The sequence below is a fragment of the Thunnus albacares genome, chromosome 23, assembly GCF_914725855.1.
Source record: "Thunnus albacares chromosome 23, fThuAlb1.1, whole genome shotgun sequence".
NCBI classification, from domain to species: Eukaryota; Metazoa; Chordata; class Actinopteri; order Scombriformes; family Scombridae; genus Thunnus; species Thunnus albacares.
In genome coordinates, this window is record NC_058128.1 from 22,391,638 (window position 1) to 22,416,421 (window position 24,784).

The 24,784-nt window shown below is 40.5% G+C and overlaps 1 long non-coding RNA gene across 1 annotated transcript in view; it reads right to left on the reverse strand.

The window, feature by feature from the left end:
- Positions 1-23,780, reverse strand: part of LOC122975584 — a 65,561-nt gene extending 41,781 nt beyond the window's left edge. The window contains exon 1 of the long non-coding RNA XR_006400716.1: positions 23,118-23,780. This is a non-coding gene — a long non-coding RNA (uncharacterized LOC122975584). The remainder of the gene's footprint in view (positions 1-23,117) is intronic.
- Between the last annotated feature and the right edge of the window lie 1,004 nt (positions 23,781-24,784).

Sequence of the window (24,784 nt, forward strand, 5' to 3'; positions counted from 1 at the left end):
TCAGTAAGTTTAAACAAATCTTTAAAAATAACATATTGAACAGATATAGAATGAATGAACAAAGAGGTGGACTGGAATTGATTTGGTACAGTGTGTCTGTTTGAGTTGTGTTGTTTTTGTTTGTTGTTATTGTTTCCATGCAAGTTATCTTTATTCTCTTGTGTTGTTTTGAATGTTTTTTTTGCTTTGATTTGATCAATAAAGTATAAAAAAGGGGGTAAGACTAGAAAAGTTCTTTACTTCATCCTATGTCCTTTTCAAATGTTGAAAGGTTACTATTTGTGTTGCTTACTGAAAGTTTGCTGTTATTTTTGTTTTTTGCTTTGTTTTGTTTTGCTGCCTATATATTTTATTTTGTTATTTTAATGTTCTAAATAAAAATAATCTAATCTAAAAATAATCTGAAGTATAGAGAAAAAACAATCTACTGCCATAATTAGGATAATTAGGACATTCTGTTTTCACAGTCATATCTTTCATTGATCATTACTTTTTATACTGCAACATATTCTACAACTCTTTATAAAGGTTTCTCTGTCAAAAAATGTTTTCTTATAACCACAACCTGAGGCTGCATCTGATCCCCTAACGGTTTACATCACTGTTCAAATATGCACTTTTATTTACAAGCTACAATTCGAAGAACATTTTCAAACAAAGTCACACATCCACTCTTATCAATCAATCATTAAAATTTCATCTTTGCAAACTTCTTACCATCAGAGGTCAAATTTAGAGAGTTTCACTGGAAAATTTTTTCTCATTTGGTTAAAATGACCAAAGATTTACAGAATATGTTTTAAAAAGATTTTAATTAATAATAATAATTTATGTTGTATAATTTAGCATTTTATGTTTTCTTTGTGTACATAATCTACATGTCTTTAAAATTATTTTGTTGTTTATTGATATTTTGCTGTTGTTAAGTTAAAATTAAAATCAAAACAAAATGAAAACTTTAAGTATGAAGGGGCTTGTCCAAGCACAAAAAAGTATACCACCAACATGACTCATAAGATTCAGGTCCCTGTCATTTCCTCTATTAAAATATGTGTGCGTGCCTCTTCATCACTGATATAAACTGAAACTCTTTATAAGATTCTATAAAGATCTTATTTCAAAACTGACGTGACCAAATTCAGCAATCTCAAATCTTGCTGAGTGAAATAAAACCTGCCTTGAAACTACACTGTCTTCCGAAACTCAAAACTCATTTACTTATTAAAAGACAATAAGGGCAAATGTGACACATTAGGAGAAGAGCAACAGAGAGAATGCTAATAATAAACGTGTATTATTGACACTTTAAGCATGTACTTTTCTCTCCCAGCAGCAGTGAGCAGAGAGCCAGATGTCTGCTCTGCTGGTGTGGTCTAACCAGTAATTACCAGCTCTGAGAGGTGAATGTGAGCTCGGTCAACCGTTAGAAGGACAGGTTTCTAACTGACTACAGTGAGAGATGCACTTTCGTACCAAACAGTGTACAGTATTAAAACAAACATCTATTGTTTCTCTCCGGCCCTTACATGGTGTTGTTTTGCAACTGTTAAACAGGCTACTTCAATCAGAGATTCTGTGTGATTCTAAAGGGATAAGACTGCGGAGTTCACACTGCATTAGTTGAATTAGAAAGATGGGAAAATTCAAAAGAAAGTGCACAAACAAAAACAGATTGCTCTACTACTGTGCAATTGCTCTAAGTAATTGCACACTGTAAATATCACAACATTTGGCCTCTTTACAAATGTGTGTACTCCCTGATGGATGTGATTTCGTTTGTGCTGCAGTAGCTTACTGTACTCTAGTAAAACTGCCAACTTGAATCTGCACTTATAAAAATAAGAGTCAAAAAAGTGACTAATTTAAAGGACCAGTGTGTAGGATTAAGTGGCATCTAGTGGTGAAGTTGCAGACTGCAACTAACAGAATACCTCTCTGCCCACCCTTCCCTTCCAAGTGTGTAGGAGAACATACAGTGGCCAAATAACTATATAACTAATAAAAATCGCGAAGGGCCCTCTCTAGAGCCAGTGTTTGGTTTGTCTGCTCTGGGCTACTGTAGAAACATGGCAGTGCAACATGGTGGCCTCAGTGGAAGAGAATCCGCTCCCTATGTAGATATAAAGGGCTCATTCTAAGGTAACAAAAACACAACTATTCTTATTTTCAGGTGATTATACACTAATGAAAACATACTTATAAACATTATATTCCATTTCTCCCAATAGATCCCCCTAAATCTTACATACTGGTCCTTTAAACAAGGGGTTAGGTTTAGTTTCAGAAGTGGCTGAGACAGCGAATCAGTTGTTCTTCAGCAAAGAAAAGCAACCTGAAACTATGTGAATTTTTTTCCTGCATGCACATACATTTATATCAATCTAATATATATCAAAGAACACATTAAAATAAAACTGCTTATCGTGCTTTGCATGATAAATGTATGTGTTATCGATTACTAACCCTGCTTAAAAACATGCAGAGGAGGTTGCAGGAGATGTTGTCAACCCTGAACAGCATCTGCAGCATACAACCCAACAAGTAGGGATGCACCAATTTTATACACCATATTAGTACAGGTGTCGATACTGACCTATTAAACAGATTGGGTATAGGCAAGACATAACCAATGACATACAGTTTCTTCGTCAGTGTAATTTTAAAATTTCAGATACATAAAAATATCAGTTACAGTCATTACGTCATGACATCTCTGGCCTCATGTTACCTTACATTAAAATGATCCCAAAGTGTTCCACAATTGAGATCAGCAGAAGGCAAAACCTGGGACTAAAAAGTCCTGATTCCTGAAGCTGATTGCTAAGAGCACTCTGTAACAACTGAAGGCAACCTAGATGAGTATACGAACATTTTTATCAACTCAGAGCATCCCCAAAAGCTTCCTCGTAAAATGGGTAATACTATAAGGTATCTTGCAGGGTTAGCTGATGAACTACAGTAGTTGGCAAGCATGCTAGCTAGCTGGAAATATGCTAGCGCTAGCAGGCCTCACTAGTATATATACTTAAGGGGATTTAAAACTCTCTGGCTCTTCGTTCACTCAAAGGTCAGCTTTTTCAAGATGGTTTATAATTGGTCATTGGCAAGAATTTGCAAGTCAGAGTTCACCAAAGTTAAACTTTATGTCAAAGATTTTCTTTGTCTCTATGAGTAAGTTCAATAATTCAATTGCAGGTTCATATTTCTCTGGAAAGTAAGAGGAGAATGTTTAGAGATAATTGGAGGGATAAAAGTTGTCCCCAGTAGAATTTAAATCTCTGCATTTACAGCAAAAAGTATACATACAAATGTAATTAGAAATTTCCAGTTTTTAATGTGTTTTACAATGAGTTTAACTTCTGTCTGCAAAAAATTGGTCATGGTTAAATGTAAATATTGTCACATTTTGAAGTGAACCTCTTAACCTTATTGCAAGGGAAAACTTAACCTCTGAGAGCCTGTAAATTACTCTCACAAACATGCAGTTAATCTGAAATAGGCTTCCTAGGAATCTCATTCATTTGTTCATTTGCAGAAGCTTTCCTTTAATCGGTCCTCTAGTGAATTTACAAGAAATTCCCTTTTATTGCTTAACATGGAAGGCCTTGCCCAGATTAGTCACATCAATGCAACTACCACTCTTTAGCAGGATTCACAGGAAAGACCTGAGGCGTTGATAGGCCATCGAGGAAAGAGGCTTAGAGCACAAATGGTTGTTCTGACAGCTAATACAGAAACTGATAACTCATAGGCAGAATACTGTTTAAAAAAAAAAAACCTTGTGGTCTTGTCAAATGAATAATCTTTTCCAAATGACTCTGTGTCCTCCTTTTTCTCATTTTAAAACTGAAAGAAGCACTATGAATACATAAAGAAAGGGAACACAGAGCTAGATAGAGGTAGACAGACTATCCGACAGGTCCTAGTCTTCTCCGTGGACTAATACACTGACACTGTTGCCTTGACACTCCTGATATTTCACTCAAGTTTATGATTCAGGTGGAGGCTTGCTGCTCATAATACATTTTATTCTATACACTGTTAATTCTATCATTAACAGTGTATTCAATTTTGTTATTAGGTTTGTGCATGCAGTCTTGTGTCACACAAAGAAAAAATATTTCAAAACTGACAAATGTGCAGATGGCAAACTTTCATGTTATTTGGCTGGTACAAGAGAACTATCCACATTAGTGATAAAAAAAAAAAAAAAAGGCTAAACCCACTAGAAGACATCCTGTAAAAAGGGTAAACTGCCTTAATCAAACAATAAAAATTCAAGATCCCTTAAATGTCTGGATTTAGTAGACCTTAAAGGTTCATATAAAACAACACTTAAATTAAGTAAATAAAAGCCTAAATCATTCATGTAAGATCTGACTTAGGAGCAAAAGAAACATGTAGAGCTTCACTTTGGTCTTTGGTGTCCATAACCACTCGGCCATCCAGGCTCCATCTTCAGAAGGATTCTCACAAATGAGAAAGTAACATGAATTACAGGCTTAGCAGATCATATCGACAAAAACAATTTCCAATAGACTTGAAAATCACCAGAGCGAGATGGTCCATCCGTCAAGTTTCTGTTTTCTCATTATTTCATTGTGCCTCAGTTGAGTGTTTTCATATCAGTGCTGCATTACGTTACGCTCTAATTCCTGTCAATCACCTGACACCCACAGGAAGAAATGGAAGTCTTGTCTTGGATATAATCCCTTAAAAACGTCAGGAAAACAAGGAACTAATCTGCATTTAATGGCCAAAAAAATATTTGGACAAAGATTAAACATTGCTTTAAGGTTGATTTAAAGTCCAATTGAAATCAAATTTTATATATATATATATATACATATATATATAAATATGCACTGAGCTCCTCTCTCCTCCTCCCCCTCTCTATCTGTATGCATTCATGTACCATTAATGCATGTTACTAACTTGGCTTCTTCCTGGGTTTTTGTGCTTTTTCGTCTTGCAGGTTTCTATGGATCATGGTCATGGACTGTCTGGTTATGGATTGCAGGCTTCCATGGACTGTAGCTGCGGACCCCATGCTGCAGTGGTCCTACTTGACACCCACATCTGCTGTTATTATTATTAATCATATTTCTATTATTAGTATTGTTGTTATTGTTATTATTGTTGTTGCTGTGCTTCTTTGTGTCTCTCTCTCCCCTCTCCCCCTCCTTCTTTCTCTCTCAACCCAACCGGTCAAGGCAGATGGCCGCGCATCAAGAGCCCGATGTTTCTTCTGCTCAATGTTTCTTCTTATTAAAGGGGAGTTTTTCCTTGCCGCTTTTGCCAAGTGCTTGCTCATGGGGGAATGTCAGGTCTCTGTAAATTAAAGAGTACAGTCTAGACCTGCTCTATGTAAAAAAGTGCCCTGGGATAACTTCTGTTGTGATTTGGCACTATATAAATGAAACTGACTTGACTTGACATGTTCACTATCTTAGTTTAGCATGGTAGCATGCTAATATTGGTTAATTAGAACTAAACACAAAGCTAAGCTAAGGCCAGTGGGAATGTCATTTTCAAGTATTTGGTCATGAACGTAATCATTGGTTTTCACATTCTGTGCACCACAGTACCAAATTTCATCAATCAATCCAATAGTTGTCGAGAAATTTCACTAAAAAACAGCAATGTCATCATCATGGTGATGCTTTTAGAATGGTCAGGGCATCACCAAAGTCAGTACACTTCATAATCTAGGGACCATGAATAACCATGAACCAAATGTCATGACAATCCATCCAGTAGTTGCTGAAATACAATATAATAATATCATGTTGAACCAAAGTGGTAGCCTGACCCATCAACATAGCCATCCCTAGAGTAACACCACTAGCATGGCTCATAAGAATTAGTAATGGAGAAACTGATATTATATATTTTTGGGTTTCATGATGGCATATATCAACATATTGCTTTGAAAATGCATTTGTTTCTCTGTATGTCGCTGGCGGTCATACTGACTAAAAGCCAAAGCTATGACAGATATACAAAAATTGAAAAGGCTTTGATCCACTTTGATCACACATTAGCTTTCTAGCTAATATCTCCCTATCTACATTCACGTCTTGTGCTGCACCTTTTCTTGCTGAGTGATCGACCAAACACTGGGGGACAAGTGCATTGCTAACATCAGTTAACATCAAGTAACAGGCTTGGTAGCTGATTAGCTACTCGGCATTGAACAGCTTTAAAAATCTCCCTATAAATGCCAACAAGATGCTGTCTGTCCTTGTAAGTTTGTAAGCCACAGTTACAAGCTCAGCTGTCAATTGAACATGTACACCAAAGAGACAGGAGCATTTCTGATGTATGTATAGCCAAATAACTTCTTTTCTTTCATTCAGTGATAAAAAAAATGTAATAATAAACTTGAAAGTCACATGATTTTACTTGTATGATTATGACCTCTTGACTTTTTCTTGTTTTACAAGGATTTTTAAAAGTCAGTTCTTTGCAGAATCAGCTCATATCTGCTATGTGCATTTCCCTGTAAATTAGCATGTATGCATCATAGTATGGACAGAGGGGTCAAGGACAGGGCAACACTCATAAACTTAAGGAGATTGAATGCAACACGTGTAAAAGACAAAGGAAACCCACGCCCTCCAAACCTGGTTCAATGTCCTGTTCTCTCTCTTTTCTGTGTCTCTTTTCTCTTTTTTAGTTTAAGGCATGTTTACATTTCACACAAGAGAAAACAGACGGAGAGACAATAAAACCCTGTTTATTAGGAAATGGCTCCTCTGTGCTTCACTGGCGGCGCCACCTGACCCCCCCCTCCCCCTTGTGCGGTTGCTATGGAAACACGCCATAAGAGGCAGTGATTTTGCCTCTCTGAGTGGACTGAGTCACCGAGAAAACCCGAGGATCCGGGCCAATCAAAGATTGCCAGGAGGCCAATTCAGAGAGCCAATCATGTGACGAGATCAGGACGACAGGGATTAACATTTCACAACTTTTGCTTTTGATTTATCACCTCTGGGTTTGTGCAAATATGGCAATTTCCCCTTCTCTCTGTTTTTTTAGTCATTGTTTTCCTCAGTTTCTACCCATTTCGCGCCAACCCCCAGAAATTGTGTCACAATGACTCAGGTTAAATGGTCCTAGCAGCAGGTTATTACAGCTCACAGGTCACCACCACCTCTAACGCTCTGAAATGAGGAAGTGATACAAAAATAAATAGCTCTCAGTCACACATTGCCTGGTACATGAAATGTCACAGCAGAAAGAAAAGTGTTTACTCAATTAACTATTTATGCTTGTTTAACTTTACGCTAAAGCTGTTATAACTCTACATTAGCAATCCAAAAACCAGATTATTTACCCAGCAAGTAATTCATCCCGAGCTGAACTGAACTGAAGATATGAATTTAATGGGGCATAATGGTTTCCTTATGTATTAGCCTAATTGCAAAAAACCTTGTATATTATACATCATTGCAGGCTGTAATACAAGTTTTTTGGTAGATTGGTGGCACAGTTACAAGCTAAGTTTTCCTGTTTTAAGTAGGTAAGTCTGACAAAATGCGTTTTTTGTTTTCTAAAATGACCCATGGGACAGACAAAAAGGACTCATGTGATTGATTTCTGATTTGCCACAGGGTTGGTTGTGTTTGGTTGAGTTTAGGCAGCTAAAGCTACTTTGTTAAGGTTAAGGGTACTAAGTTAAGGGTTAAGGGTAGGTACAAGATGGGACGTAAACTGCAGTCTCTTGAGTCAAAGTCATGCAATTTGTTGATCCAACCATCAACCTAAAATTAGAAACTCAACCAAGACATTGTGTGACTGTATGAATGTCATGCTACTTCCTCCTTTGCTACTTAGACAGGACAGTAAGTACTCTCATGACAGTAAGAAGTTGCTTGTCAGGAAAATGTGATTTTAGGTGGCCACAGTGGCCATTGTGTGGTAATGGACCATTCAATTTCCCATCATGTCCCAAGATTCTCCTGAGCTAAGTTAATAGACCAAGTCCACAAATACCTGCATCTGTACGATGTGTCATTGCTGCTGCACAGTGACAAATATGCTTGTCAAAATATCTGCTGCTGCCGCTTTTTCTGCCATGATCTCAGAATTAACAAAATAGTAACCTCCTCGAGTGTTGCCACATTTATTGTTCACATCATGCTTCTTCCTCTTCTTTGTGTTTTTTTTTTTGGCAGATTTTATATCATTTTATTCTATTTATTCTATTCTATATTCTATTTATTTCTCAGCTGTGCCCTCTAGTGGAATCTTCCAGTAACACACAAAGTACATAATTGCATTCATGACGCAGCCAGATTTCTACACAAACACTTGGTTAAAAAGCAGGTATACTGTATCTTCAGCCTGAGTGTACATCTGTATAATAATATACAACTAAGCCACAGTACCTCACCACAAAGTGCTACTTAACACAATTAATGACAGTACCTTAAAAAGTAGTCTATTACTGTTTATTTACTTTTACTTGAAGTAACTTTTGCCCTGCTACACACACCTACACCATACGTTTCTGTAACACTGTGCTAACAAAAATTAAACAAGCAATGACAAATTGCTAGAACTAAAATATGACTGTGCTGACTGCAATTCTGAGTAGAAAAATAAACCCCAGCATGACTCAAACGGGTGATCTGGACAATCCAAACTTGAGCGTTACTGAAACTGACCCCTGACTGATAACTTGTGTAAATGTTAAAAGCTGTGGTCTTCTTCAGTATTACTACTAACAAAACGTTGTCTGCCCTTAGCCTGTAAGCTACAGTTACCAGTTCCAGTACCCCAGCTGTCAGTTAAACACACACATGTCGGCCCACTCAGAGGCTTATCTAACGAGTCTTTCTGATGCATCTCCAGACACTTCCCCTTCCTTTGAGTAATACATTGATTTTTCACAGCAAAAAGTAAGGACTTATGTGATTTTGGTTGTGCTATAAAGAATAAATCTAACGACATTCTCATGTTTTTATTCAAAACAGCTCAATTGCTGCCCGATACAAATGAGTCACGTTCCCGGACACAACTGTCTTCCACTATAAGGAACTATTTAATAGGAAAGAGGAGTTGCAAGCAATACTGTAGTGAAAGGTAACTGTGAGCACTGGGTCCTCTGGATTTATCGAGGCTGGTTTGGTGGCATAAGCAGGACCTGCTGACACGATGGAAGCAGTGCGCGTTGTAAAGATAAGACAGCTTCGAATAATGGCTTTCACTGCCCCACTGCACAGTCCAATACTGTACACCCAGCTCTGCCGAGGCCCCGAGGGCTCTGAAAAAAGGAGCTCGGTTACTGCAGGTGTTACACACACACACACACACACACACACACACACACACACTCACATACACACACATGATCCATTTATGCAGATACGCCACCAGCCTTTTCGAAGTAAAACACTTCACCAGAAACAACAAAAATCTTATCTCTCATATTCTTCCTTTTTTTCTCTCAAGTAAGCACATGCAAACACACACATTTACTCACATATCCAAACACCAGCATCCATTAGAATCACATATTTTAACTGACTTAAGTGAAAACAACCCCCCCGGGAGCAACAGAGTGGAGTGTTTATGAATTGCTTGCATTTCTCCCTCATAAATATGAAATGAGCTCAATTAAGGCGAGCGCACTGTGTGGGATCGCTCCTTGACATGGCTCTAATTGAAATGAACAGCAGCTTGGCCCTCCCCTGCCGAGGCCTGCCTAATGCCATTAGAGGGGATCTGAGGGCACGGCTCTGTGTGTGTGTGTGTGTGTGTGTGTGTGTGTGTGTGTTTGTGTGGTTCATCTGACACTCCCACACACATCCACCTGACTATTTAATCATACACTAATCCCCATTCATACCTCAAACAACAGCAAGGACACTTATTGAATGAAGCAGCACACACACACACACACACACACACACACACACACACACACAGAGGCTGCGCATACACTCCTCCTGTGTAGGAGAAGCTGTAAAAATGTTAAATAGGAACAAAAAGTGTGGGCTGTGTGCCAGCAGCATCTCGGATTAACAACACCTCATTGAACTGACGTAAGCCATAATGAGCACAAGCAACCTGACATGAATAAATGCAATCAAACAGAACGGAGGGGTCTTTTTTTTTTTTTTACTTGCACGTTGTTCCCATCTAGTGGAAAAGAGAAAGACTGCAGCTATAGGTGAATTAAAAGCACACACACACACACACACACACGCAGCAGGATGTATTTATGCCCTGGGTGCAATCAGTGTTAACACTATCAATAATGCACTCACATTAGCCCGAAGGATAAGACCTGAAAGCAGCATGTTTCGTGTTGGATTTCCCAGGCCCAGGGGCAGTTACAGGGACACACACATACATATGCACACACATACACGCCGTGAGCGCTGCTGTTATGTAACCAATAGCCACGTGTTGCCGTGGGAACGAGGAAGGAGCAGTGTGGTGGTGGGGGGTTGGAGAGACAGAGACCAGACAGATAGAGAGAGAGAGAGAGAGAGAGAGAGAGAGAGGGAGAAACAGAGACAGAAAGGCTAAGCATCGAATCAATAAGATGACAATGCAAGATTGTTGTTATAAAGTGGCCCCTCCCAACGCAATCTAAAAACACACACACGCATGTGCACACAGACACACACACACACACGGGTGTAGATTTGGGTACGGACGGGACATGTCCCTACTAATATCAAGGTGTTGCTGGATTGTCCCAACCAGTATTTTTACCGTTCTCCAGCAATCTAACCGTAATGTTAATGGTAAGATCTCAGCGGAGTTGCCTGGTTTTCTGCAAAAAAGTGCGCTATTTTGATAAAGATTGAAAGAGCAGGATATGGGAGATACTCGACCTGATTATCTGGCAACCCTAAACTTCAAGCTGTGCACATTGTTGACTAGCAGCAGCAGCAGCAGCAGTAGCAGAAGTAGTTAGTATTTATAGTTTAAACATTCCAAACATCACAGAATTGAAAACGACTTCACTGGACAAAACTAATATTATTTGATACTATATTTGATTTCAGGCGTTAGGCGTTGTTAGCTAATTAGTGACTGTTGTTCAGACATGCTGTTCAATTAAACAACTTTATTACTGTTGGAGAAAATCCCCCCCTAAAGCAAATTAAGATGTCAGGTCCTCTTTAATGAAGAACCAAAGTGTCAGTGAAAGTTGAGCTTACTTAATAAGAATGAATCTTTGAAATTAAATTAATGGGAGAAATATTCAATATTTAATGCCACCTCTGCCTTTTTCCATGAGTGGATCAAGAGCAGAGTTATTATTGCATATGTGTCATTAAGACATGAACATTATTTATAGGAATAGGCTATTCAGATTCCTATGTGTCAATAATATGTTTATTGCTGGTACAGAATTATTACACATGTGCACTGGTATTGATTGCACAAGATCACATCATCAAATTCAAATAGTTTCAAAATGCAGGAACATTTTTGCTTGCAGGTGATACACCAGTCCTTCCCATGGTTTGTGTTATAATGGTTAAACTTAAACAACTTAAGGTTGGGAAAGATCATGGTTTGGGTTAAAACAGTAAAATGCAGTAAAAATCTCCAGTTTAATGGCGCCTAAATGACTGATGTGATGGTAAACAATGTCTGGTTTGTGGTCTAAAGGGGAAGCCCATTCCTTACAAACTACTATCAGCACAGAAAACCAGTCCAAATCAACAGCCTGTGGACTACTGGCATGGAATCCTGTTCTATGTCAATAGTTTGTGAATTATTGCACAGTTCCGTAGCCGTAGTCGGTGCCTTATTTATAAGCTAGACTAGCTACAGCTTGTTTAACTGATTTATTTGTGCCTGTCAGGCATCATTCTATTATGACAAACCTGTCAACAGTAGCCTGAGCAGCACAGAGACACACAGACAGGAGAGCTGCAGCCTCTCAGCTGAGCTCTGACGTCATAGTGAAAGATCTAGCCATATGTATATATAGCCAGGAGTTGAATGAAAAAAAAATACAAACAGAAGTTTTTGAGATGACTTAAAGATAGGCTTGAGCATCAGTCAGGCTCTTTATGTGTGTATGTATGAGCACATGTGCTTATGAAAGAGAAAAGAGATGATGTCATGTCAAACCCACAAAGAATTATCAACAGCTCTGAGCTTCATCTGTACTGTGCAGACATGTGTTATCAATCCTCTCGTTTAACTCGAACAAGCGTATTTCCCAAAATGTTGAAGTATCCCTTTAAAGAACTGAGGTATGCAGTGAACAGAACATTTGAAAAACAAAGTCATGACAAATTTTCTCAAATATTTGGCTATTTTTTTTATTGCGGTTACTGAGATCTACAGTGATGCCAATTTTCTGTTCCTCTGTGTCTACTTCTCTGGCACAACGACAATGCTTTGAGTTGGTGTGTGTGAGTGTATTACAGGAGCAAAAACAGTCCACAGAAGACCGCACGCTCAAAATCTAAAGTAACATTTCACTTTTGGACAAACCCCAAAGATAATAATCCCTTCAGTGATGGAAAAACGGCAGCTCCGTCTCCTCTCTATTGTTCTGCATCTAGGAAAGGGCAGCAGAACTTTTTCTGGGAAAGTCGTGCTCTGCTGTTACATCAGGGAGAGGCAGAGGAAAGGCTATAAACGGCAAGTGTTCCAGGTCCATTTTCAACAATCTAGGCCAGTCATGCTGACGTAAAAGCCAGTGAAGAAGAGAGGAGCTGTTGCATCGCTCATCGACGTGTAGAAGTGGATGTGGTTGACGAGGGATTAACAAGTGCATGTTTGTGTGTAAAAACAATACAATGTCAGCATCATCGGGCCCACATCAAGAGGCTTTCTGAGAAATCAAAGCCTTCTGTGTGCTGTTTTTGTGAATTTGCAGGAACTCGAGAACATTGTATAATCCCTACCTAACCCTGGCACTTCCTCCTGCAGAGTGAACTGGTATGGCTGGTCTACTGGGTTCCAGTCACTAGGGAAACTGGTGCCATGGAGAGCGCCTCCCCCTCCTCCTCGTGCTGGACAAACACAGATGACACACCAAAGAAACTCTCCCAGCTAGCACCCAGAAACGGATGTAAAAACCGACAGGAATAAATCCACAAGCAAATACAGCCGTGTCAGTAGCGGGGGGCCAAAAAAACGGGTATCATCGACTGGCTTGTCTGTTTTTTTGTTCTCCATCTTTTTTTTTTATTCATCACTCTGACCTCGCAACTGTTTCTCTAACCCTCCCCGACTCATTGCATATTTTCCTCCATCTCTCTCACTCCCCGTCTCCCTTCAGGGCCGGTGTCGCCATCCCTTCTGTTGCCTTGGGGATGTATCTCACTTTAGTGGGCTTGCAGGCTGATGGGTGTGAGAGTGTGTCAAGGGAAGAAGAGGAGGAGGTGGTGGTGAGAAATGGCAGGGCATGCCAGGCGGTAAACAGACGACGAGACGCTGGTCGGAGTTTTGTTGCCATGGGATGCTATGACACAGAGGAACAGTTTGAACTTCCTGTGCCCCCCGTGACCTCAGATAAGAGCTGGACGCCAGCCCCCAGCCGGAGAAATTCCCCTGGCTTTGCTGACCTTCAGCGGTGGTTAAAGCGGTTAAGGAAAAGGTCAGTGCGGTCTCCTGTCCGATGGAAATGAGCACTTCCCTTTTTCAGCTATGTGGTTTTGGGTGTCATGCACAGACGCCAAGCAGCATGGGATACATGACGCACGCTAAGCGCTCTCTCTCTCTCTCCCTCTCTCTGTCTCTCTTCCCATCTGTGGCTGAATAAGACACTGGAGAATGGCTAACATAGCAGCGTTGGTTCATGTGACACTCCCCTGTGCCTTTGGCCTACTTAGCGGAGCTGTAGCAGTCTGTACCTCCTCTAAAACCTCTCTCCTTTAACTAACTCCTCTCCAACTACCTCCCCAGTCATCCTCATGTCAAAAATCAAGGTATAACCTCTTCAGCTCATTTCTCTCCTTAACCCCGGGAGTAAACACTTTTGCGTCAGTTTTTATAAACTCTTGTTGTGCGCCCAAATGTTCGTCAAACCTTTCCAAAATTCTAAAGAGTCCATTGCTTTAAAGACATTACTGTTCGAGCGAGCGGAATGCGACAACAAGCAGGAAACAAGCACGTCTCCTGCTGAGGTACGCTGTGTATTCTTCCCGTTTTACTTTTGTGATAAAACCACTGAAACGTTTATACATGACATGCTAAAACATAGAGTCATCAAGTCAGCAAACTGACTCAGTAATGTTACACATCACTATTAAGTTACACATCACTATTAATCTGGCTAACATTAGCAACCGTACACTACTGGTCATTCCAGACTAGGTAAAGCTGTAGCAGCGAGGGTGCATCGTGTTTCATATGGATTTAGCATTTCATTTTTAAGAAGAAGATGAATTAAAAAAAAAGAATATTTCTTTTCTCAAACATACAGTGTGGCTTTAAAATCTGTTGAAGATGCAAAGTTTCCAAAGATAACAAATACGTCAGGCTGGAACAAAATGATACACATGTATATGAAATATTTTGACTGAATATAAATGGTGATGTGTATATATATATATATATATGCGTGTTGGTACATGTACTGTATATAGGAGATACTATCATACAGTAGCAAAGGCAGTTTCTGCATTTACAGAGACTCTCTGGCGGACTTTAAAGCCTGCCTACGTAACTTTGTGGAACAGTGGCCAATATGTCCTCAAGTGACAGAGGATAATGGTAAGTACTAAAACAGTGTAACAGTAAAAGAAGAAGTGGAAGACCCACAAAGAACTGACTCAGTGATTTCAGCTACACAGTAATGTCCATCAAAAGTTTGCTAACATTAGCCACCATAAGATACTGGTCATTCCAGACCTAGTAAGGCTCTAGCAGCAAAAAAAAAGAACCCCTGGGTGTTGTTATGTAGTGTTGTGTTGTATTTGTTATGTCTTTCAAAGGTTATCTGGTCTCACTTTAAATTCTATTAAAGAGACAACATTTCCTAAGATGAAAAATGTGTCTGGCTGAGTTGCTGGGGAATAAAATGAGCGCACAAGACATTTCTCTTCAATATAGTGTTTTGTTTGGTTTTGTTTCACTTGCTACTGAAACAAGCAGATCAACATTACTAATGTCATACCGTCATGCAGTGCAGACAAGTGTTTTTTTCATTTTTTAAAGAATTGTAACTAATTTCTCTCCAAATATCTTATCTCCCAACGAATTTCCCTCCCTCTTTCCCTGTTTATTCTCAAAAAAAAATCTCTTACCAGACTGTACTTTCCCTCCAACTAACTCTTCTACAAATTCCAAGTGCCCCTCCCATAACTATCCTTTACAACTATCTTTTCTCTTTTATGACTTCCATCTAACTTTTACTCTTTTAACCCCTCTCTCCCTCCTCATTTATCTCCTAGAAACTCTCCTCTCCACCGATCTCTTCTCCGTATAGCTCTTCTAAACTGTCTGTAAAAGTGTTATCTCTACTTGAACTCCCTCTACAAAATAACTATTTTTAGGTACCTCAACTTAATTGATTTCCTCATCTTTCGTTTGATCTTTAAAAATCTCAACAAATTCCTAAACACAAAAGAACATCCCCCAATTGTCTCCCATGTCCTCAACCACCAAAACTCCACCTGCCCTGTGTCACCCGATCACCTCCCCTCCACCCATTACAACTCTCTACTCCTGCTGTCTCTCTTCCAACTGCTCTCCCACTGACTCCCAATGCAATCATTTTCCAACACCTTTCTTCCGTCTAACTTATTGTGAAATACATCTATGTCTCCTGCAGCTGCATCCTTTCATACTATATCATGTAACTCATCTCCCCCTAAACCAGCTAGATTCACCTCTCAACTCTTCAGCTCTCTCTTCATTCTGCTCCCACCAGGAAGTATTCACAGAATACTTCCTGGTAGAGCTCTCTCGGTCATGCTCCGCAATGCGAGAGGCACCGCAATGCGAGTGCCTCTCGCACCTCTCAGCTCTTCAGCTCTCTCTTCTCTTCAGCTCTCTCTTCTGTGAATACTTCCTGGTGGCAGAGCTCTCTCGGTCATGCTCCGCAATGCGAGTGCCTTTCTCTTGGACGCAAATCAAAGCAAACAAGGAGAGCGTGTGTGTGTGCTTTATGTGTATGTGAAGAAGGAAGGGGGTGGATGGGGGAGGGAGGGAGAAAACACACAAACAATCAAGAGCTTCCTGCTAAACCACGGCCCAGACCATCACTTTTTTTTTCACTCTTTTTCTTTGCATTTCTGTGTTTATGTCTTACCCCTGCAGCCCATTTTCCTCCCCCCCCTCCTTATGCTTTAATTGCCATGACCAGCAGACATATGGGCAGTGGTCTGTTGCCAGAAAATGTTACATCTTTGTTTAAGCCAGGCCTGATGTCCCTACAGTACCGCAGCCTTGCCAAATGAGAGGATGTAGAGGGAAATAACAAAAACAAATACTGTAATGTTAAATTATTTTTTTCCTAATGCTCTCTGTCTTTCCCTCCTCCCCTCCTGTCGTCTCTAATAAAGACGTGGGCAGTTTTCTCCTCCATTACCCCGTGCCCTGCTGAGGTTTCATTTCACGTCCTCCCCAGGCCAGTCGTATGCCAAGGAGCTCGGTGCCAGGCCAGACTATCCCTGCCAACTCACCCTCCATCCTGCAGCCTGCTTAACAATGCAATCCGCCGCTCACCTCTGACCAGACCAGCTCCATTCACAGTTTTATCACAACGCCCCCTAGAAGGCACGCAATGCAGTGGATTTGCCTTGAGAAGTTTATATACCACAGGAAGAAAAATCAACAAGGTGGTAAACAAAAAGGTGATAAATCAAAGTCTACAGTCATCAGGCATGAAATGAAAAAACACTATGATAAAATTCTATTATATTTTCAGAATCAAACTTAGCCTTTTTGCCCTGTTCAAGTAGGGTCTAAGGATGAGTCCAGAGCAAGATATCAACACAAAAATGGATCAGATGGCCATGAATCTTTGTATGCATATGCATAATCCCCAGAGGATTATCTGCAGTCATTTAGGCAAGCCCCTGACCTTTCCAGTACCATCACAGGGAGGTCAAAATTCCCATTCAGCAACATTTTTCTCAAAAAATGATGGCAGTTATTATGAAATTTACTTACTGCATTTATGATCCCCAGAGGATGAATCCTAATGGTGTGTTCAGACCAAACGTGAAGCAAAGTTTACACGCAGTGTGATTACATATAAAGTCAATTCAAAGACGTTAATAGATCCAAATTTGCGCCAAGCAGCGTGAATAGACGTTGATGTTTCAACTTGAGCAAAAATTTTGCACATATTGCGGGGCTTTATGACTGTACTTCATGAACGTACAGAAACGAGAGGGAAAAAAGGAGGGAGACTGGAGGGGAATAACAGAAAGAACCAGATTTCTTGGTGACTTCTGAGGTCAGTCAGAGGCTGAACTGAACACACGCAGACACACTGCCTCAGGCACAGTCGGTGCCCTTGGTCACTAGCTAGCTTACAGCTAATGCACAGTAATGTATTTTGGCAGTCTGGGGAAAATAAACACAAATGATCCAGCAGTCAATCTCATGTGAGTAACACGAGGGGAAAATTTGCTTCATGTTTGGTCTGAACACAGTAATATTTTCTGTGATCCTCTGATTGTTGATCTTTCTGGTAGTGCCACCATCCACCAGAATTTCCATTAGTCCAAAAAAAATTACTGGGCAGACTACCTTGAAAATGTAATTAACACATTCATGCTCCCCAGAAGATGAAGCCTTTTCATTTTGAAAATTGTGTTTTTCTGTAATGTCACAGGCCAAAGTACTGTGTAAACTTTGGAAAAAAGACATCTATAATCTAACTGACAGATTCCCATTTACTGAGCACACATTCATGCTCCTGAGAAGATGAACCCAATCCATTTTAGATACTAAATGGGTTTTTCTCAATTACCACAAGCCAAAAAAAATTTTTTGGACACAAGATATCTCATATCACAAATCTCATAATCTAACAGACTGACTGGCATTCAATTTATAAGGCAAATTCTTGCTCCCCAGGGGATGAACCCTTCCCATTTTGGCCCCTAAATAAGCTGTCCTCTATCATCACCCTCAAGACAAAAGACTTTGGACACAAGATATTTCACAATCAAACTGGTAGATCGCCAGTTTACGGAGCATGTTCAGGCTCCCCAAAGGATGATCCCTTTCCTCTCTAGACACTCAGTGGACAAAACATTAATTTGCATGCAAACAATTGTATTGTACGCAATCAATTGTATCTCATAATCTAACAAGCTGGCTACAATAAAATTTACTAAGCATATTCATGTTCCCTGACGGACAAACTCTTTCCATTTTGAGCGTTAAATGAGCTGAGACATTCTGACAAAAATGTCATATACTGTGTATCTCCAAATCTAACGAGCAGATTGTCATTAAATTTACTGAGCACATACATGCTTCTAAGAGGATGAATCTGATGGCTGAACATTGTAGTCTCTTGGGAACACTAGCAGGGCTTTCCAATATGATGTTAAGTAGCTGTAGACGAATCCTGTTCCCATATTAATGTCAGCCTGAGAAGGTGAGTACACTCTAAACCTTATCGTGAGTAAACTGATTTTCCGTAGACATTTCCCGTCACCAATTCCCTTGATAATACACTCTGTCAGATAGCTCATAGGGCCTTTCATGATCTGCTTTGAGAATCATCTTCCCATGTCCATTTTACATCCCTTAGGAAGCCCAGCGTTTGCTGAGGAAATATTTGAGGAGTGTCAATTACCGAAGCTGTTATGAAAGTCCTCTAAGAGCCAAGAAAGTTCGAGTGTGCTCAGTCTGGGAGGGCAGCTGGCCAGAGAGATGATGAGGTCACTGTGAATAGCAACCAGGGAGGTTGGCTCTGAACTGGAACAGACAAAGCTCTGAACAAACAAAAGCCTGTGTCACTACTTTTAGTGAGCAGAGGGTAAACACATTTCATAATCAAATGCGCACTTGCCCAACCTACGCGGACACTGAGTCATTTTCACTGCATGTTTGTTGATTTGTGGATCCGGTAGCAGAAGTGGGGTGATGATCCTGTCGTCGACAGCGGTGACGAAGAAAGTGATCGCTCATTAGTTTCTTTGTTCCTGTCTCACTCTTTTATCTATCTGTGGTTTTCCTGTCCCTTCCCCTTTTCTGTCTCTCTCTCTCGCTCTCTCTCTTTCACTCTCTCCCTCTGCAGCAGTATAATGTCTGCAGCTCTCGCCCCTCCCCTGCCTCCTGCGTCACTTCCCTTCCTGGTCGACTGTCATGTAAACACAAGCACACCCCTGCTCACAGGCGTGTTCTCATACACAAGCTCGAAACACACACACACACACACACACACAAAAACACAAAAACACATACACATACACCCAGTCACATGGGAGCTGCTAATTATGACCACATAGACCTAGCGGAAATACAACTTTCACAGCTGGCTGTTTGAGCTACACTCACATTGAGAGCACATAATTCACAGACACACACAAAAAACGCACCATTTACTTCAATTATTCAGTGAACGCACACCAGAGGAGAAAAAAAAAAAAGTAATGGGCTCATTTCTCAGATTAGCCTCTGATGCTGGGGCTACAAATAGCAAGGATTTTTCTGTAGCGGAGGAGAAAGCACTGAGAGCCACGGACAGAGATTTAGTGAATAATGGAGGGACGAAGGTTTAGCTGCATATATTGGGAGGAAGAAAGGCTTATTTAAATCAGAACGAAACATCTATTTGTTGAAACAAGACAAGCATAAACATCTAAAAACATCTGACAGACGTCATGCGCAGTCTGTGACGCAGATGGGATAGTCTGTCTTCGGTGAGCACATGCATGCACCCAGAAAAAAAAAACAGACAGATAAACAAGAACACACACACACACACACACACACACACACAAAAACAGGCATGCACGGGCCATGTTATCACTGCTGGACTCCTGTGACACACTCCACAGCCATTTCAAGCATGTCACTAATCTGAGGTTCAAGCTCATTGGTGGAATTCTGTGCATATAGGTTTGCCAAGTAATGCTCTCAAGGGCGGAAATAACAGCTTACAGCTCTGAAAGTTCTCTTCAAAAGGGTGATGGATTTGTTCTCGGCTAATAAGGCCAAACACAGCAGGATTAATGCTGGTTAATGGTTAATGCCGCAGGATTATTGCAAATTTCATTATCATGCGAGGACTGAAGGACAGCAAAGCTCATGTTCTGCCCTGTTCATACTTGTCGGGGCACATTTTGTTAGTTTGTTTACAAGAGAATGAAAGACAATGCTTCGATTCAAAGCGCAACATGTTCAGCTGGTTTGATTAAAAAAAAACCCACAAGGATGCACAGAATTCACAGGTAACCCGAACCCTGAATTTCTACTAAAGCAGGAACCAGTGATGACATGAAAGATTCAAGCACAGATACAGCTGATACACTGTTCCTGATAAAAGTCATACTGAGAAACAGTTGTGTTCAGAGGTCTGCTATTGGTTCATTATGTATGATAGAATCACTGTTTGGCTATTACATAATGTCTGTCCTGGATTCTAAAGCTCATACATCATATTTCCCACTACAAAAATGCTTTACCAACTGGGAAAAATGGGTAACAGCCAAGTGGCTCCAGTCTCCCAAAATCCCAGCCTCACACAGTGTTGATTCAATTCATCAACTTGACATCAACACTTTAATTTGATTAATTAATTTGATGTCACTGTTTGTTGGGTAATTTGCTCTACTTAAGCACAACATCAAATAAGGCGAGTCCTGCATTATTTCTTGTCGTTTAGAGGGTCGGAATCTTTTTTTTTCTTGTCAACCACAGTTTCTGACGTCAGGAAGAAACTTTCGATCACAAACTTGAAGCCAACGTGGAGGACATTCCTCAAAGATTAATAGAAATTTGACACCTATAATTCCGTGTCAACTGAACTCAATCTACTGAGGAAGATTTTGCGATATGTTCGAAAGCTCCAGAACAGCAACTAAATTGATTTTATGGTGAGACTGTTCTGGTAACTAGTTTTATTGCCTTTATTGCTGTATTTAAGTTTATATGGCGCTCAGTTGATGGATATTTGTAAATTACGTGGGGAGGCCGACAGGGGCCCAAAATGAAATTCTTGCCGCAGGATGTGCAGCTGTGGGTACTGTGCAGGCAACAGCAGTGAGTCGGGTAACTGTTAAGTTTTCCTGTTCAGTGTAGTTCATTTAGGGCTGCAGCTGATGATCATTTTCAGTATTGATTAATCTGTCAGTTATTTTTACAATTAATTGTTTAGTCTACAAAATTTCAGAAAATTGTGAAAAATGCTTGTGACGTCTTCAATTCACTTGTTTTGTTGACTCAAAGATATTCAGACTAAAATGATATAAAACAGAGAAAAAAAAGAGGAAATGGTCACGTTTGAGAAGCTGGAGAAAGAGAAAGTTTGACATTTATGTTTGATAAATGATTTAAATGACTAAATTGATTTTCAAAATTGCTTTAAAAAATTTGTCATTTAATTTTCTGTCAATTGATTAAATGAATAATTGTTCCAGCTCAAGTTTTATTTATTTGTTATGGAATTGTTTAAATGCTGATCAAATCTTTGCTACTACCTCTGTATTATACTGACTGCAGAGTATCTGCTTAAAGATATGAGATATAAAAACATAAAGGTAAATGTGATTCTTACATGGTATACATGGCGCTGCATTATTGATTGAGGATGATTCATTAGGTCTCCAAATGCAAAACCAATACAAACACTGATATAAATGAAAAGATGTGCTGAATGAAAAGAAGACTAACAATACCAAATGTGCAAAACTGGGTTACCATCTCTCTAAAGATCCTCCTGATATCCCCACATTAATCACCATATGATGCGAATTTATGTCATAAAGAAACTCTTCTCTGTGTCTCAAAACTAATTTTAGAGGGTTTCCTCTCCACTGCTTCCCTTTTCTAAACGTCTGGACATCCTTCTGCATCAGCTGGAGCCTACTCCAGTAGGCCCAGTCTGAGAGTCGGTCTCTGCTGCTAGTAATCATCTCCGGAAGAGCCACTTACATTAACACAGTGAATTATTTCCCCTCACGGCTTGACGTGGCCAAAATTAGTCTGTCTGAAAGTACTTTGTGTCATACGTGCGCACACAGATGTGACTGCTCTGTTATGAATCAGCAAAATGTTGATAGGTGTGTGTGTGTGTGTGTGTGTGTGATAGAATGTGAATGTGTGTGTGTGTGCGCGCGCGCGCGCGTGTACCAGTGTGTGTGTGTGTGTGTGTGTGTGTGTGTGTGTGTGTGTGTGTGTGTGTGTGTGTGCGTGCGTGTTTGCGCAATCGTCGGAGCAGCAGGCAGGTGGTTTTCTTGTTTTCCTCACTGGTGTGTACTGAAATATTGAAGAGCCGAGGGCACTTCGCAGGCACGTTTCCAAACATCCCGCAGGAAAATTGGATGGTTTCATTAAACAACAGGGCCGCTGCTTGAAAGCTACACACTCATAAATGATTTTCACTGCCAAAAAATTCCATACTCACGGTTAACATATGGCCACTTTGTTAACATTTAATCCGACTTTGCGGCATCGCTGCCAATTAAATTGGGGAATTAAATTCCTACTTTTTGTTAATGAAACCGATACAATATTAAATCACTGTAATTAATCCTGGCCAGTTGCTGTAAATGTCTTATAAAACCATCAACAACTTCACTTGTTCTTGGCAGCTGGACACAGAGCTTCAGGTTGGGCTTGTAAGAGGGGCGGGATGTTTCCAGTCAAGCCTGGAGCGCCGTGCTGAACATCAAAACACAGTTTTCAAGCTCCAGAGCGAGGCCTTATTCCCACTTGTTTACTTCAACTTCAATTTCTATGTGCGCAACACCACCTGGAATGCGGACACTGGCGAACACAGAGTGCGAGAAAACGCACATGGCACATGATCAAGAATCTCCCATGCAGGAATATTGCGCTTTCTCCAACAAGACACTTTCCAAAAGCTGAGAGATGCGGGTCCTCACTAGAATATAGCAGACTACCAGGCACAACACAAGCGCGCAAACGCACCTGCGGCAGCGACACAGAGCCGATCCCACATCAGCCGAGCTATTAGAAATAACTTCACTCACGCTGAAAGGCGCTCCTCTTCTCCTCCGGGACCGACGCGAAATACGCGCACTTAGAGGCGACATTTTCCTCCGCTTTTAAAGTGCGTGTTATAGCTGGCAGGTGCAGCTGCGAATAGAGAGGTCCCGTCCGATGAAGCGCAGTGAGTCCAGCTCGGCCCGCCCCGACCAGGATCGGCTCGGCTCGGCTCGGCTCGGCGCCGCTGTCCCTGTGGCCGCAGGGCTGCTGCTGTCGGCAGATGACTGCGTACATTCTGGCCTCCTCTCCATCAGCCAAGAGCTCAGCTCACTCTGACTCTCTGTTCCTGCCTTTTCATTATATCATGTCCATGTGACACGCTCAGGCCTCTGTCAATGGAAACTTAAAGGGACCTCCCACGTGACGGCGCTTCTGCGCGCTCACGGCGGCCAATGCGCGTCCCGGAGAAACAAGATGCTGCGCCCTTAATAAAAGTAAACCAGAGGGCCTGAAGCCACTCGCGGTGTTTTACCGTGTTTTCAACGGAATGATGACTGTGAGGATTACTGTGTAACTAGTGCTGTGATAGTGATGTCACTAGTAGTGATAGGGGTAGAGATAACTCTTTGTAGGCTAGTTGTGATGATGATGATGATGATGATGATGATGACGATAACTTGTGATGATGATGAAGATGGCAAAGATAACTGTTATGATGATGATGAAGATAACTCAATTGTTGTGATGATGATGATGATGATGATGATGATGATGATGAAGAAAACTGTTAACGGTTGTGATGATGATGAAGGTAACTATTAGTGGTTGTGATGATGATGATGATGATGAAGAGTGTGTTATTGTTGTCTGTCATGACGTCATGGTAATGAGGATGATACAGTCTAATTAAGTTATTAGTCATAACGACAATAATGATATTGAAGGTGGTGCTGATGGTGAAATCAGTGGTGGCAATTAAGATGAAGACGATGGTGTCGGTGCATTTGTTTATGATGGTGATAGTGATGAAGATAAAGGTGATAATGCCTTTTTGTTGGCCATTTCTTTCTTCCACAATGAGGTCATGCTGTGTGTGACATCACCATGGGATGACTAACATTGTGGGGAAACACAGCTTATCTCATATCAGAGACAGACAAAAGCGGCACCTACGACACCCTCATATGATTCCACAGACGTGACCAGGATAACATGTGACTTAAAGTGGCAAAATACTGAAGACGGAACCTATGTGTTTCCAATCTATGAGTCAGAAAACACATACCTATAGTGACAAACAAGACTGTCACATTAGAAGACCCGTGAGCCCATGTGATGCTAATTATTCACCAGAAACTAAAGTTGAACACAGCCTACCTACCACGTTAACCCAAGTTAGTCACTACAGTACTGTATGTTAAAGGAGCTGACAAAGTCTAAAATGTTCATATCTTTAACATGCCGATGTTTAGAGTCTAACATTGAGCATGTTAACAATATGTTTGCAGTCATTTCAAAGCACAGTTGCTGGGTTTAAAGGGTTTAAAGGCATGCTGTATGAACTTAAAGCTGCTCTAATCTAATATTTTTACATTAACAATGAATCAAATGATTATGTGTAATGTGAAGGGGTCTCTCGTGTTAACAAACTCACAGAGCATTATCACCTGACTCTGCTGTTTCTCTCAACTTCGTCGAGCATTTTAGCAAC